The sequence below is a fragment of the Chenopodium quinoa genome, unplaced genomic scaffold (genome assembly GCF_001683475.1).
Source record: "Chenopodium quinoa cultivar QQ74 unplaced genomic scaffold, ASM168347v1, whole genome shotgun sequence".
In the NCBI taxonomy this organism is placed as follows: domain Eukaryota; kingdom Viridiplantae; phylum Streptophyta; class Magnoliopsida; order Caryophyllales; family Amaranthaceae; genus Chenopodium; species Chenopodium quinoa.
In genome coordinates, this window is record NW_018744301.1 from 3,014,598 (window position 1) to 3,024,352 (window position 9,755).

The following is a 9,755-nucleotide window of genomic DNA, read 5'->3' on the forward strand; positions in this document are numbered from 1 at the left end:
TGAGGGTAAGTGCCGCCTGTCTGACTCTCATGGTTAGATTTTGAATACCTCATGGAGGTATGGTGGAGACTGTCTTGAAAATCAGACGTAGAGGCCGACTCTGATAGTCGGTCATTCTTCTTCTGCTCCAGCAACATTCGAGCATCAGAGAATGTTCTCTTTGACTCGTCCGGTTGAACATAACGGATGGGCTTTCTCTTCCCTTGTGAAGGGAAGTGATACTTCGTTTAGTCGATCACTGGCGACTGCCTTACCCCAGGCTTTGGCTAGGGGGTCGCCACACGATCCTTAACAAGTCTAGTTCTCCCGGGGTGGGAGGACGTTCTGGCCGACTGTTCCTTTGCGGGAACAAGCGTTCTCTTTTTTATTAGCTCCTGGATTTCTCCCTTGAAACCTCTCATGAAAGACATGAGTTCGTTCCTGGTAACAGGAGCAGACCCCTCGATCGCCTGTTGATGCTCAGGTGGTGGGACGGGTACGTCGAGCTCTAAGGGACCCGTCGGGGGTCGTGTGAGTCTCGACATCGATTTCATTGTCGGTGTCCTGGTCCGACTGAACCAGGGGGTCGTCCATGGGACGCTTGTCACTTAGAATCGGCACAGACTGTGATACCATCTCGAAAGTACTCTCCCCACAGACGGCGCCAAAATGTTTCGGGGTTTTCTAATGTCCTGCGGGAGAGTTACAATTCCGGGACTGGTATCCTTGCGCCTGTACCTGCAAAACAATGGAGACTCCTTGTGGTGGGAGCTCCGCCTCCAACGGTCAAGTTAGTACTTGTTTGAGGAGTAATAAATGCGGAAAGTAAAGGTGGGAGATCTGGTTCCTCTAGGGGAGGAGTGATCAATGTGTTTAGACTTCTCTAGGTGAGAGTCATCAATTGCTGAATCCCCTTTAATGAGGATTAATTAAGTATTTATAGTCTTGAGAAGCGTGTCCATTTTAGGTTTAGGTTAACCAGGGCAAATTGGGCTTCTCTCGGACTTTGGGCCTTGGTGGCCATTTTGCCTATTTGGCATATGGGAGGCCACGTGGCGTGGCCTGATTAGTCCATGTTGGACCTCTTAGGGTGACAAATGGCGGACGCTGATTGGCCCACGTGGTGGACACGTGGCAGGTCCAGATTGGTCCATTTGTCATGGGTAATTTTTACCCTAAACACTAAGGGTGCTCATGCTGCGCCGGTAGGCTAGGGAGAGGCTACCTCGGCTCTTAGAGGTGGTGGGATGTACGAGGTTGGCTCGTCATCGCAGCAGCCTTCGCAGCCTCAGCCTCAGGTTGATCTCGGGTGGGCTGGTCCCACGTTGAGTTTTCCTCCTCCTGCGGAGACTGGAGCTGATGTTGGAGCTGGAGCTGGAGCAGGTGGAGAGGTTACTCCTCGTACGGCAGAGTTCTATGCGATGATGAGTTTACCTCCCCCGGCGCCGTAGTTTGTACCTTTGCTTTTTATTATTTATTTGACTTTGTATAGAAATTTGCTTTTTAGTTAAACTTATTTTAGACATATTATGTATATACATACTATCATGAGTTTATTTTACTTATCATGTTTTTTTTCATTTTTTATTATTATCATTATTGTGTGCATGTTTGTGTGTGCAAGAAAGTGTGACACATAATTTTGCGCAAAAATTCCGTCATTTTTATTATTGATGGAGGGTATCCGACTTTCTCCCCCAAAAAAGAAAAAAATGAAAAAAGGAAAAGTCAAATAAAATATTGAATTTATAAAAACTTGAGAATAAGTCTAAATAATATAATTAATATAATAGCTATATTAATAAAAAAAAAGGAATAAATGAATATTTAGAAAAAGATAAGGAAGCCGTAAAGTCATTAGCAAACTCGAATTAAGTTAAAAACGCGGTTTTTAGAAAGCGCGTACAACAAGGCAAATTGTTGCCAGCTGGCGCCACACATTTTGGTTTAGCGCCAGGCCCTACACTTAGCTTTTGGCGCCAAGCTCTAGCGTCAGGCGCCAATAATAGCGTTTAGCGCCAAATAGCGCTGAACCCGTATCCTTCTTAGATTAAAACTGCTCCGATTTCGTGCATAAATAGCCCCATGCCCAGCCGATTCTTTTCATAATTTCAGCAACTAAAATAATTCTTAGCTCTAGAAAAAATAATACACTACAACAAATCATCACTTGTGCCACGAATTATGCCACGGGAATTCAAAATTCATGGCATAATTTTAACTAGCCACGGGAAAAATGAACATGATGAAAAACCAAAAATAAGAAGAAATTTTTATGCCACGGGTATTTATTTTCCCGTGGTAAATGTATCACTTGTGCCATGAGTAGTGCATTTTCCGTGGCAAACTTTATATTTGTGCCACGAGTAGTTTTTTCTTGAGGCAAATTTTGCACTAGTGTTTCATGTAAGAATTTTCCCATGACAAACGTACACTTATGCCACGGTTTTGGCTACTACAAATAAAATCATATCTAGCTTAGATCTGGTCATGCCATGGAATAGAAAAAAATAGCATACAATAACTTTATTAAGAATATATAATTACACATGAATTAGCCATGTTACTTCGTCTTTTCCTTACTTCTAAACTTTAAATACCATAAGCACTAGTTAATACAAAATAGAATATTAAAAGACACCTAAGAAATGCACGGGTTTTACTCAGTCCCTATAATATTTAAATTAAAATAAAGAAAAACCTCGTTATCTGATGCGCAATAATTTTTTTAAAATTTTGCTTTATATTTAATCTATTTCTAAAATACATTTAAATTTCTTATTATATAAATGCTTGGCTTTTTTTTTTTTATTCGGTGCAATGTCAATAAGTGCATATTACTAATCACTAGTAGAAATTTTTTTAAAGACTACACTAGTTATATAAAATCTTAATTTGGATAAGTTTTCAAAAAAAAAAAAAAATCTTAGTTTGGATAATATAAGATTATATTTTTGTTGGCGGAAATATAAAATTATATTTAAATAACATAGACACGTTAATGCTTTTTTTCCTAATTTTATTTTTCAAGTCTTTCCTCTTTCTCATAATTGACCATTGTTTTTACAAAAAATTAATGAAAATATAAAAAAACACAAGACTCTTTTCGTGATTTTATTTTACAATAATAACTTAATAAGTCAGGCCCCAAAAGGCCAAAACCCAAATTCCCTCATCCACAAAAAAAAAAAACTACTCATCCATCACGTACAACCACTCACTCCATCTTGCCGCCCACTCCACCGCACCGTCTACTCCCTGATGTCCCCTCTACCGAGGCCGACCCCAGGCTTCTTCAATTCAAAACGATGAAGAATTGAAGAGAAATTCGATAATCTGAGTTGAAATAGGGAAATTAGGGTCTTTATAAGGAGGAATTTGGGGGAAATTGCGAAAAAGAGGTTCATAACTCTGCCAGGCTGGCACACCGAGCAACCAAGAATGCACGGTGCCACACGTTTGTCAGTTTCACGCCATTCACGGTAAGTTTTAGTTTTTTACTTTTCAAATCTTTTCATTTTTTCAATGTTTCATTCATATAATTCTACTTGTTTTTTAAAGTTTCATTTTTTAATTTGTATCATGATAGTATCTAGTCCGTGGATTAATGGATTATAGCTAATTTATGGTTGAATTAGTTTTAGATTATTCAAGTGATTAGTTGAATTAGTTGTTAGATTTATTGAAAAATTTTGGGTTTCAATTACTTTGGTATCATTTTGCAACAATGTGGAGTATTATGTCTGTTTATTGGTCCGAATTTGATATATAAATCATGAAACTCATTGTACTCTAAGGGTCGGAATTCGATATAGCTAATTGAAATATGCATGTTGTTCAGAAAATCCTTGCATGTAAAGTGTTAGTTTATTTAACAAGTAAGATATTGTGAAGAATAAGCCTATAATAATTTGGATTATCGTTGTATACTTGTATTCTATTCAGTATACTGTTGGAAATGTCACCAATATATGCATTTAGGGACAAGTGAAGCTCTGTATTCCTTTACTTTTATTCCATTAAATATAGACCCTGGCTTTATATTATCAAACTATACTATTGAGATGTGGATTACATTTTATCACTTTTATTGATCCATCTATTATTCTTTGGATTGTACCTTATGTAATTATCTCTCTCATTAATTAACACTCATATAATCAGGTTGGATCATGGACTTTACCTTAGTAATAACAAGGTTAAAATCATTTCCTAACTTTTGAAGATTGTTTGGGATTTGAACTTTGGAGTGCCTGATGAATCGATCTATTGCTTGGGGTAAGGGAATTCAGTTCCAAATAAAGGGGAAAACAGGAAAAAAAAAAATGAAACATGTAAAGTTCTTGTTAAGTTAGCTCTCCCTATTTGTTAAAATTAATTTGACTGTAGTATTTCATGGTGTTGGCTCATTTGTGATTAATTTAATTTATTATTAGATACTTCCTCCGTTTTCTTTTAGATGCAACACACAGTTTTTAACGGTATTTAAGAAATATGGGGTTCACAAGATATAATACACTTTAAAATGGGATGAGTGGTTGTTAGGAGTGTAATTTAGTGGGCCATGTGCTTTAAATAAGGGAAATAGTATATTTTTTCCCTAAAGTAACTTTCCTTTTATAGTGTGTTGCAAGTATTGTGACATTTCCTTTTTAGGGAAGTGTTGCAAGTAAAAGAAAACCGAGGGAGTAGATATTTTTTATATATATTACCTGTTATTGGAACTTATTAACATTATTGGGGTTAAAAAAGTGGTATAGTTAGTTGTACAAATGTGATTGATGGGTGGCTCAAATGGGACTAAAGTAAGAAATTTACAGCCTAAATTTGAAATCAACATGTCAATTACTCAACCTTAGAAAGTGATTGCTGTGATTTGATTTTAATTTTTCAAATGCTATCACCCAATGCCTTATACTGTCTTCTGAGCTTTGTTGTTGCTAAATATATTTTGCAGATACATTTATCTTGGTCTTATGATAGTAAAGTTGAATCTACAAGGTTATCAGTCGTTTTAAGTTTCACTTAATATGCTAGCGACAAATTTGTTAAAACAATTATGAACTCTGCTTTTTTTGATGGATTTAGATCTATTACAAAGCAGCTTTGCAATGTAAGGGAATGGAAGATGTAAGGGAACAGAAGCTGTTACTGATTTTGATCCAAACATATATGGAGAAGGGCTGATCTCTGGATCCCATGATGGAGGTACTACCTGTTCAAATTCATAATTTACATATTTTTGGTGATCAATTATATGAATAATACAATTGATTTGAACTTGAGGATAGTTAGCCCCTCTTTTGCTGATAGAGAGAAGAAAACCCATAGTGCTGGCAGCTATCCTTTTTTGCAAGGTTAAAACAGTAGGCTAAATTTCATGAGAGCAATGGCATGTACTGGATCATTTCAATCTTTTTCATAAGTGTTAAAATTTCTTTTTAAATGTTAAAACGGTGCCATGCATTGTGTTTTTAGGATCAGAACTTGTTTTAAGCAACAACAGGACTGCCAGAAGTTTATATTATCCATTCCCTTCAGAGCACCCTGGTGTTTGAAATGGTTGATTGCACTTTTCAAATTCTAGTTTAACCAATTTTTATCTTTGTGTGTATACTACTATATTGCCTTGGGTTAGGTGATTAGAAATTGTTGCGTATTATTTAAACAAATAGAAGTCAGTTGCAAGCTTAGCTTTCAATTTAAATTGTTACACTTGACAGGAAAGAGCAATAGCAAAGACAATTGTAAATGCTGCTGTCATTGTAAATGTTGTGCTGTCGTTGCTCTAAGTGCCTTGCATAGTCTTTGTTGGTTGTTTCAAGAGCTACAATTGTTATTTAGATGGGCTAATACTTTTTTTGTTTAATGTTTTAGGACGTCGCTGAAGAGTTAGAAGGGCTCAATGTTGTTCAGCAGAACATCAAGTTTCACTAAAATGCTCACATTTGAGATCCCCTTTTTAAGCTAAACTGGTTTGATGCTCCGATTAGCAGCAGTGAACTGATGCGTTCTTGCCGTATCAATTTCAACACAGCAGATTATTTTTGGTTTAAAGTAGAAGACATGAATATAATTATATATTGTAATAATCTAGCTAATAGTTTATTATACACACAAATGATATAAAATTTGTAACTTTATGTATATGTATTAAGTGTCTAAACTACTTTGCTTTCAAAAATATAATTTTTCTTAAACATTATTAGCCATAATAATATTTATTATAACAACAAAGTTTGTTAGCCAGGGAAGTATTTTAGGTAAAGAAGCTAATTAGTTACTCTAATACTTGTGGCAACAAAGTTTGTTAGCCACGGTATAGTTTGTGGCAAATAATATGTTAGCCACGTTAGTACTTGTAGCAAGAGAATTTCTTAGCCACGTGAATACTCGTGGCATAAATATTGAAATTTGCCGCGACATCCATTTTCCCATGACAAATTTCTAGCCATGCCCTCTTGTGCCACGGGAGTAAATTTTGAAATTCCCGTGGCTAAATTGGATAGCCACGTGAATTCTAAACTTGTGCCACGATTTTACTCGAGGCACAAGAGTCAATTTGTTGTAGTGATATCATGTCTCTAGTCACCAAGACTTTCACAAACTACACCCATGAATGGTGTCGGTCTCTAAATGCCAAAGAAAGAAAAGAATTAGATGTATTTCACTTGGGGGGTATTTATGGCATCAAAGGGGTGGATCTTAACTTAGATTTTATTCATACCGCTTTTGAATATTGGGATGTAGATACCCATTGCTTTAGAATAGGGATGATGAAATTAGCCCTTTGCCGGAAGAATTTGGTGCTATTTTAGGTTTCCTTGCAATAGATCTCATAGTAATCCCTAGAATAGATGCATATTATTATAAGGATTTTGAACGCTTCTTCAATTTAAAAGAAAGGGATTTATCAAAAGTAGTATATGGCAACATAATTAATTTGAAAGAATTTGCTCGCCATTATTTTGATAAACCTTACTCCGAATCTTTTCATATTTATAGAAGAAGGGAAGGGCTTTCTTATTTTGTATGCTTAATCAATTTTTTCTTAGTAGTGGTAAAAATAATGAGGGCCAATCAATTATAACCACCGTATTAGAACAAATTGAATCAAGGAGAAATCCAATGCCATTAATAGTTGGAGAGACTATGATTGGTCTTGATGAATTGAAGAGGAATCCGAAAGCACCTTTTCGGGGCTCTCCAATTTTATTACAGGAAGAAAAATAATATTTTTAATTACAGAAATCAAAAATATATTTTTGTATAGTAATAATAATTTATTTGCATTGCAATTTTTTACAGATGTGGCTAATGGAAAGGCTGGAATTAATTAGCCCTCCAGACAACATTGAGAAGTACACTCCGAATTGTTTCGTGAGGAGGAAGAAACGCTTCTCTAAGATGGGGCGCCACGAATAGAAGAAAGTCATCGACTCCTGCAATTTTGCCATCAAGTGGGTCATCCCTTGGTGGAAAATAGAAAGGATGGTTGGTGTCAACAAGCTACCATTTTGTCGTCTTCCAAGCTTGTCCCGTATGACTTATTATTATCCGTGTAGGGTAAAAAGACATTACGGCCTACTTCAGATTATTCCTTCCGGAGATCTTCGTCCTCCTACGAGTTCCCTGTCTCCCAAGAAGTAGACAAATTTGATTCATATTGGAGTGCTAGACCTCTATGGGAAGTGATTACCCAAAAGGTTCCTCCTTCCTTGCCCAATGATGTGAAAAGTGGCTGCTGAAGGAACCTTCAAAGGACTTGAAGAAAAATCAGGGTAAAACTGATCTGAAGAGTCGTCTAGGTGACAAGGTGATTCCTGCTAAGGAACGCTTAGGTGAAAGAGTTGAATTCAAAACACCTGCAATGCCTAGGAAGAAAAGTACTACGAAAGACAAGGGAAAAAGGAAAGTTGACACCACAGAGAAAAAATCTTGGGTAGAAAAGAAGCATGGAGTCCTAGCTGAAGGGGAAACTATCTACTCCAAGATTGAATGTAGGTCCTCTAAAGGATGCCTACTAGCTAAGGTTATGGATGAGGAGGAAGAAGCAGACAAAAATTGGAAAAGGGCTAGGAAAGAAAAAGAAGATTAAGAGCATTGCTTAATTTTCAATTATTAGACTTAGTTTATTATTTAAAGTTAATTTATTTAAGCTTTATTTAAATTCCATCAATAATGTAATTTTATTTAATTAATGAAATTTCAGCTTTTAATTAAATTATTTACTTTAAATTTATTTTATTAAAGCAATGAAAACCGAAAGAAATTAATTTTCCAGACATTTTTCGAGTACGGAAGTCGAAAATTTTCCGAAAAACACCGAAATATTCCCAGAATTCAAACTGTGAATTGGCGCCACCTATCTGCGACTGGCGCCGGCCACGACAGTCTAGCGTCAGGCGACTGTGCTGTCGGCTGGCGCTAATGGTCCTCGGCTGGCGCTAGAATTTTTTCTACGACGCCGATATTTCGCCGATCTTCTGTCGAATTTTCAATTAATTCTGGGATGCGAGATTTTTGAAAAATAAAGTGGCCGCACCCGTAAAGGGTTGTCTACGTATCCTTTCTTAAGGAATCAGGCCAAACGTAGCTCTCTTGAGTATCCTACTCAAGTAATTATGGGTAGTATTTCTTAAGTTGGTCAAGATTTGTCATATTCGAAAACTCATTGCCATCCATATCAGTTAATTTTGCTGCACCTCCTGACAGGATTGTTTTGACAATATAGGGTCCAGACCAATTAGGTTTAAATTTTCCCCTTGGATCTTGAACATTTTTCCTTAATGCTTTTAACGCCAAGTCTCCTACTTTGATGTTTTTTGTCTTGACCTTCTTATTAAAATGCCTAGCCATACAAGTTTGATAACACTGAGTGTGATGTAGAGCTTCTAGTCGTTTTTCATCGAGTAGAATTAATTCTTCATATCTTGCCCTAGTCCATTCAACTTCATCAAGTTTACTCTCTAACGCGATGCGTAGAGATAGAATCTCTAGTTCGACAGGTTATACGACATCCATTCCATATACCAAGGAAAATGGCGTATTTCCTGTTGATGTGTGAATTGACGTGCGGTAACCCCACAATGCGAAGTGAAGTTTGTCGGGCCAATCATTATAATTTTCCGTCATTTTCTAGATGATAGTCTTTAGATTTTTATTGGCTGCCTCGACTGCTCCATTTGCTTGAGGCCTATACGGGGAAGAATGATGATGTTGAATGCTATATTTTTGTAACAATTCTTCACATTCGGCTTGAAAGTGAGTTCCATTGTCACTTATCATTTCATGTGGGACTCCATATCGACAAATAATATTTCTCTCGATAAAGAGTGCTACATGTTTTGCAGTGAGTTTAGCGTATGATTGCGCTTTGACCCACTTTGTGAAGTAATCAATTGCTACTAAGATATATTCATGGCAACCTGTTCCTGGGGAGTGATCTTGCCGATGATGAGAATTCCCCATGTAGAGAATGGACATGGCGACGTGTAGGTGTAGAGCAAGGATGGAGGAACATGTTGTAAATTGTCATATATTTGGCACTTAGGGCATCTTTTTACGTATTGATGGCAATCCCTATTCATTGTAGTCCAATAATATCCTTCTCGCATTATCTTTTGGATTAACATTTTGCCGTTTATATGAGTGCCACAGATTCCTTCGTGGACTATCCTCATTTCTCTTTGTGCATCATTTTTCCTACACATAAGAGAGCTCGACCTTTAGGTACCCTTTTATGTAGCTCGTTGTCTATGAGTACATATTGGGAA

The 9,755-nt window shown here is 36.7% G+C and overlaps 1 long non-coding RNA gene across 1 annotated transcript; it reads left to right on the forward strand.

The window, feature by feature from the left end:
* Window positions 1-2,952: 2,952 nt before the first annotated feature.
* LOC110695518 lies at window positions 2,953-6,182 on the forward strand. The gene is made up of 3 exons (XR_002506088.1): window positions 2,953-3,461; window positions 5,068-5,187; window positions 5,857-6,182. It is a non-coding gene; the product is annotated as an uncharacterized LOC110695518 (long non-coding RNA).
* The last annotated feature ends 3,573 nt before the right edge of the window (window positions 6,183-9,755 follow it).